The sequence below is a fragment of the Oryctolagus cuniculus genome, chromosome 5 (genome assembly GCF_964237555.1).
Source record: "Oryctolagus cuniculus chromosome 5, mOryCun1.1, whole genome shotgun sequence".
NCBI lineage: Eukaryota > Metazoa > Chordata > Mammalia > Lagomorpha > Leporidae > Oryctolagus > Oryctolagus cuniculus.
Window position 1 is genome coordinate 4,926,509 of NC_091436.1, and position 7,047 is coordinate 4,933,555.

The window sequence follows — 7,047 nt, forward strand, 5'->3', positions numbered from 1 at the left end:
CTCTTCTCTGATCCATGTGAGATGCCTCTTACGCTTTTCTATAAAGTTCGTAATTTGTGAAACACTCTTACATGCTCTTTGAGGAAGAGCTGTGCGATGCATCCATTTGAAGTCTCTCCCATGGTTGAGAATGGTAACAGTCGGTTGTCTTAAACCCTGACAACCTCTTGCCTGTCTTCAGCAGCAAAAACACTCATCGCTGCTCCTACGAAAGCCCTCATTCATGGTTTATATGCATCCATTTTGTTTTATTGTGTTTCTGAGAGTTCCATCAACTCGGCCTTACCAGTGGAGCGAGTCTTCCCTTGGGCACTCAAGTAATGATTCTTATAAGGCAACAGCTGTGAGCCGATGGATCCCATATATTTCTGTGGATGCTACGGTTGTTTGGAAGGTCAGCCATCAAACAGGGCTCATTTTTCACTAGAGACAAAGGCAGTGCCAAGGTCTTTTCAATTTGTATGGAATTAGGACAGTTTTGTTGGGGTGATAACAAGAGCACTAGAGAAATTTTCTTTTAAAGAGTACGCAGTGGAAGATTTATATCTTTAAAAATTCATGAAACATCGATCAAGCAGTAAAGTTTTAATGAGATTTGTAAAACAAACGATAAAACAAAAGTTATGGCTGTTCGTAGACAAAAAGGTCCTTATTAGTGAGATATTATAACAAAACTTGCTACCTACTACCCAGAAGTTGTTATAATTAATGAGACCATGGGCCTGTAAGGCAGAGATGGATGAAACAGAAAGAGTAATAAGAGAATACTTTGTTCGTTCAAGAATTTCCAAGGAAACTCAACATCATCCCCACTCAGAGTTTGAGCTCTCTCTCAAGTATGGAAACTGGTCCCAAACGCAAATGCACCTTGGATCACGGATGCTTTCCTTCTCCTTTCAGTTGGTAGCCTGGCCTACTGCCTGATTTGGTGTTTAGCTTACTTTCCCTTCTTATTTCTGGCCTTCCACTTTCCCACCCTACAATGCACCTCACGTCCCGGAGATAGCCAGTGTTCACTAACTGGCATAATTCTACTCAATAATCACAGCACATGTGTACACATTTGCCTAAAATGTTATTCTATTTCATCAACAATTTCCAGAAATTCAGAACATTCCTGTGCAACTGACTTTTCTCATGTAACACAACATACTGAGATTCCTCTGCATGTGCTGGTATCAGCTCTTCCTTCCTAATATCTGCATAATAGTCTACAGCTTTGATGGACAGTATAATGCTAGCTCCCAAAATATTACCAGACTATCCTATAGGTCAGAGCTGAGCTTATTGATTAGGGGGTTGCAAGTGAAAAAAACCTCAACAGAATCAGGATAGCATCCCTGAGAGGGAAGGGTGCAGTAAGGATATTTATTGAAAATTGAAATCTGGCTTAAGCTGACTCTCAATTCAGACACCTGGTTATATTGGATAAGGAATGTGGAATAATGTTCTATTTCTAAGTCTTATGATATTTTTAGTGTGTGTAGTTGATATACAATCAACTGCGTAGATCTATTGTGGACAATTTTTCAAATTTTACATTTGTGTACATCTATGAAACCAGCACCGCAACCAAGAAAATGAATATTTCTGTCTCTCCCAACAGTTTCTTACAGTTTTTAGTGATCCTTCTCTCCCTGTCTGCCCTGTCACTCTGCCCTGGGCAAATGCTGACCTGCTTTCTGGAACAAGAGATTCTGGAATTTTATGTGAATGAAGTCATAGATTGCGCACTTTTTCATCTGGTGATCTTTCATTTAGCACAGTTCTTTCGAGGCTCATTTGCACTTCGTGTACCACCAGTTTTTCCCTTTATTGTTTGAAAAGGAAAGGACTCCAGTGAATGGTATACCACATCTGTTTATCGACTTATGCATTGAAAGCCATCGGATGGTATACCACATCTGTTTATCGACTTATGCATTGAAAGCCATCGGAGTTGTTTTCAATTCTGGCTTTCACAGAGAAGCCTATTAAACATCTGAGTTCAAGTCTTTGCAATAACACATGCTTTCATCTCTGTTGTACAAAGAACTAGGACTGGAATGTTCAGATAATTCTCTTATAGTTGTTTATTTTCTTCAGAAACTGCCCAAATGTTTTCCAAAGTTATATCATTTTACGTTCCCACCAGCAGTGTGTGAAACTTCGTTTCTCCACATCCTCATCAACACTTAGTATAGTCAGTCTTAATTTTAGCCATTCTAACAGGAACATATAGTTATACCTATCGTGGTACTAATTTCATTTCCTCATTGAGTGACTATGTTGAAGAGTATTCTATGAATGTTAATCAGGTCACATTGCTTGATAGTACTGTTCAGATGTACTGTATCTTTGCTGACTTTCTGTCTACTTGTGCTGTTAGTTTTTTTTTTTTTAATTTATTTGACAGGTAAAGTTATAGACAGAGAGAGAGAAAGGTCTTCCTTCCATTGGTTCACTCCCCAAATGGCCACCACAGCCGGTGCTGTGCCAATCTGAAGCCAGGAGTCAGGTGCCTCTTCCTGGTCTCCTATGTGGGTGCAGGGGCCCAAGCACTTGGGCCATCCTCCGCTGCCCTCCCCTGCCACAGCAGAGAGCTGGACTGGAAGAGGAGCAACTGGAACTAGAACCTGGTGCCCATAAGGGATGCTGGAGCTACAGGGGGAGGATTAACCAAGTGAGCCACGGCGCCAGCCCCTGTTCTGTTAGTTTTGATAAGTGGCTCCTGAAATTTTCAGCTGTAATTGTGGATTGGCAAGGTTTTTTTTGCAATTCTTTCAGTTGTCAGTTCACATACATTGAACCTCTATTTTTTGAATCACAAACATCTACAAATTTTAAGTTGCCCCTTTTATGATTATTAAATAACCTCCTTTAGCTCTGATTATACTACTTGATATTCTTAATATAGACACTTCAGCCTCCTTTGGCCAAATCTTAGCATGGAATATACTTTTGCATACTTACATATTTAATCTAGTTGTGACTCTAAGACTAAAGTGTGTTTCTGATAGACGATGTATAATTCGACTTTGCTTTTCCATCCAATTTGACAGCCTCTGCCTTTTGATTGAGAGGCTGTAACCATGCGCATTCAGTGTAACTAGTGGGGTTGAATTCTATCACTTTCCCTTTATTTACTATTTGTTGCTTTTGCTCTTTATTTCCCTTTTCTTCTTTTTGATTGATTCTTTTTATAATTCCATTTTAGCTTCTTTGTTAGCTCTTTAGCTATGACTCCTTGTATTATTCTTGTGTGTGGGGAGCAACTCGGACTAGACTAAGTTACTGGAATTAAGACTTATTCTATGCATCTGCTCTCCCACAATATGGCGCTGGGAGAGGAGAAAACAGCTTCTACACAGCTGCCTCCAGTTCAGCCAATAAACTGTAGGACTTGCTCCTGATTGGAGGAGAGCAGCGTACTCGGTGTGTGGGCAGCAGAGTTGGGATTGGCAGAGGAGGACTATAAAGGAGGAGAGAGACGGCATGCACCAGGAACATCTAAGGGGAACATCTAAGGGGAACACCTGTGCAGCCCCCGAGAGAGCCGGCCGGCGGTGTGCCGCTCCCCTGCGGAAGTGGGGAATGTGGCAAGGGGAACCGCCCTTCCACGGAGGTGGAAGGGACAGTAGCCAACCCGGGAAGAACCAGCAGCAAACCCGGGAAGGGCCGAGCAGACAGAAGAACAGCGCAGGGTCCTGTGTCGTTCCTCCACGAAGAGGGGGAGCGACACTTGTGGGTGCTTTAGAGTTTATTATAAATATCTTTAATTTATCACCACTCACTTTTGTTATACCATTTAATGTATAATATGAAAAACTTATAAACTATAGACTTCCTTTTCTCTACTTCCTGACCGTATGATATCACGTTAATCTATTTTACTTTTTCATGTTGTGAACCCTATAATACATTGTTACTATTCCTACTTAAATGTTGAATAGTTTATATATATAGTATGTTTAAAATATAACTATTTATACACAGTTAAATACATTTAAAGAGACAATAATAAAATTCATATGTATTTATCTTTACTGTTGGCATTTCCTATGCCTTCATTCCTTTGTATCAATTCAAATTCCCATCTGCTATCATTTTCCGTCTACCTAAAAGGACTTCCTTGAAATTTCTTGTAGCATGGATCTGCTGATGTTGAATTCTTTCGGGTTCAGAATATCTGAAAATGTCATGAAAATCCCACCTTTCTCTTTGAAAGCTATTTTTGCTGGGTATAAGCTTCTAAGTTGTCAACTGCTTTTTACTTTTAGTACTTTAAAGATTTTGTCCATTGTTCTGTCACATTGTTTCCAATAAGAAATCTGTTATCATCCAATCTTTGTTCTTCTGTAGATCTCACAACTTGTTTTTTCCTGCTGCTACTAAGATTTCATTTTTATTGTCAGATTTATGAAATTTGGGAATAATGTGCTCTGACACAGTTTTCTTCATTTTGTGCTTGTAGGTTATTCTTGAATCTGCATGTTTATGGTTTTCATCATGATTATTATTCCTTTAAATGCATTTTGTCTGTGCTCCCACTCCCCTGGGGGCTACAATTAAATATGGGTATCACTTGAAGTTCACTCACAGCTCAATGATGTTCTTTTTTCATATTTTTCTTTTGCTTTGTTTTCTAGAGTTTCTATTGCTACGTCTTCAAGTGCACTAATCTGTACCTCTCCCATGAGAAGTCCTCATATATCATTTTGAAGGAGACATGAATGCCCTTTCCTACCATAACAATGTTTTTCTAGATTTCTAGTAATTGTGGCTTTGCAAGTAGTGAGTCACCTAATAGTTCCGCCTGGTGTTCCATTAATCATTTGGATCCATAAAACCAACTGATTTGATACAAATTTGGAATGCAAGGAAACAGAACAGTTCCAATACAAACACACACACACACACACACATTTATGTATATACACTCAATAGCCAGTTTAGTTGTATGCTTTGGCCAGCTTAGATATAAACTACAGCAAGCTGGTGGCTTCTATAAAGAAGTAGATAAGAAAGCAAGAGTCCATGGAACCGGACCTTATAAATAGCACAGTTCTAAGTAGCCTTAAACCAACAAAAGAAGAAAGACTGTAACTTGAAAAATAAAGAGCAAAATGATGCATATTAAGGCATGACAGTTTAACCTTTTTCTGCTGATCTTAGGTGGAATATGTCACTATCTCGCAGAGTCAATGTTCTTGGGTAGAAACTCTCTTGAAGATCTATTCTATGGGATTTCTAGGAAACTTCAGTCTTACCTCTCTAGAAGAGAAAATATTCAAGTGAGTTGTGGACAGTTTTTTCCTCTTTCATTGAGACACATGAATCCAAGAATCAGTCACAGCTTTATGTTGTTCTCGTACCTAATACTACTTGATGATATCCTTTCCACTGGGTCTGTGTTTCTCTGGTACCTCCAGAAAACTGGGTATCTCAGTTCTTCTAAGTAATATCAAATTTGTCTAGGAAGATGTTGAGGAAAGTCGGCTTGTATTTGTTGACACAATGGGATATACTGCAAAACTCCCTGCGTATTTGACCATGGCTGTTTGCAACAGTATGGCATCTGGAATTGGAAGGGATCATCACAGTTATATGGGCCCACATGTCACTAATTCATGGCGGCAGGGGTAGGGTCAGGAAGTCCTAGCAACAGCTAACTTAATTGTCATTAAAGCCAATGATCATACCACAGTTCATTGAAGTTCTAGAATCTTTGAGAGTTTCTCTGATTTGAATTTTAGAGTTTTCTTTGTCTTTCTTCATATATTGAAGATTGGATATTATATACACGATAAATTTCAGGCTAAATCGCAGGGATTTGTAAAGCTTTTTCTTAATAGTCACAGTAAAATGGAAAACCTTACCACTTGAGAAATAGGTCATAATCTCTCAAGTTGGGGACACAAAATCAAATAATATTTTGCTACTACCAGAGTAAGAGTATTTCAGCAAGGGTGGACTTCAGTTTATCTTAAAAATAAATGATGTCCAGGACACACTGAAAACACACATTGCAGAGAACAGTCACATGAAACCCAGCTGGCAGTGAACTGTTTTACCAGCATTCTGTTCACAATACATGGGATACACGCCCAAGATCCACCTTCACAGGACCTTAGTGTTTTTGGTAAGATTTCCACGTCTATGTTAACTGAGCACAGTGATCATTTTTCCTTCCTGTGGTTTGTAGTTTTGTGTAAACATTATTATAGGCTTCCATTTGAGATTTTTTAAAAAATGCTTACTTTGGGGTTGATCTCTTGCACTCCATAATAGCCTCTCTAAACATGGCCAGAGTGGCAGCCTCTTGGTGCACTGAGGGTCAGGTCGGTGTGGGCTGCCCAGGATACAACGATAAGCCAGGGCATTTCCTCTTGCTGTTCCTCTTTATGTAAGCGTCTATTCTTACAATAGCCTTAGAATACACAAACACTCTTTCATTTGCTGATAACTCCTAAGTGGGGCTCCTGCTAAGGTCAGGAACTTGCTTTGCTTCAAAAGCACGAACTTTCCCAGAAGCACAGCTGCTAATAGTGCACCTGTGGACCTTCTTGTCTCTGTTCTGCCAACCTGAGCAGACGCCACCTCTGCTACACTTTTTTTACAGGTAACGTGAAATTTGGTTCCATTTAATTCACCTGATATTTTCCTGTTTCAATCTTACTTTATGATCCATTAATAATCATGCCACATTTTTCTAAAGGGACTTATAATAAATTTTATAGAAGTATAACTGGCTCACAGAGGCTAGAGTTCCCCGTTTTTTAAGGATTTTATTTATTTATTTGAGAGGTAGAGTTACAGGTAGTGAGAGGGAGAGACAGAGAGAAAGGTCTTCCTTCCACTGGTTCACTCCCCAAATGGCTGCAACAGCTGGAGCTGCGCTGATCCACTGATCCGAAGCCAAGAGCCAGGAGCTTCTTCCAGATCTCCCACGTGGGTGCAGGGGCCCAAGAACTTGAGCCATCTTCTACTGCTTTCCCAGGCCATAGCACAGACCTGGATCGGAAGAGGAGCAGCCAGGACTAGAAACGGCACCCACATGGGATGCCA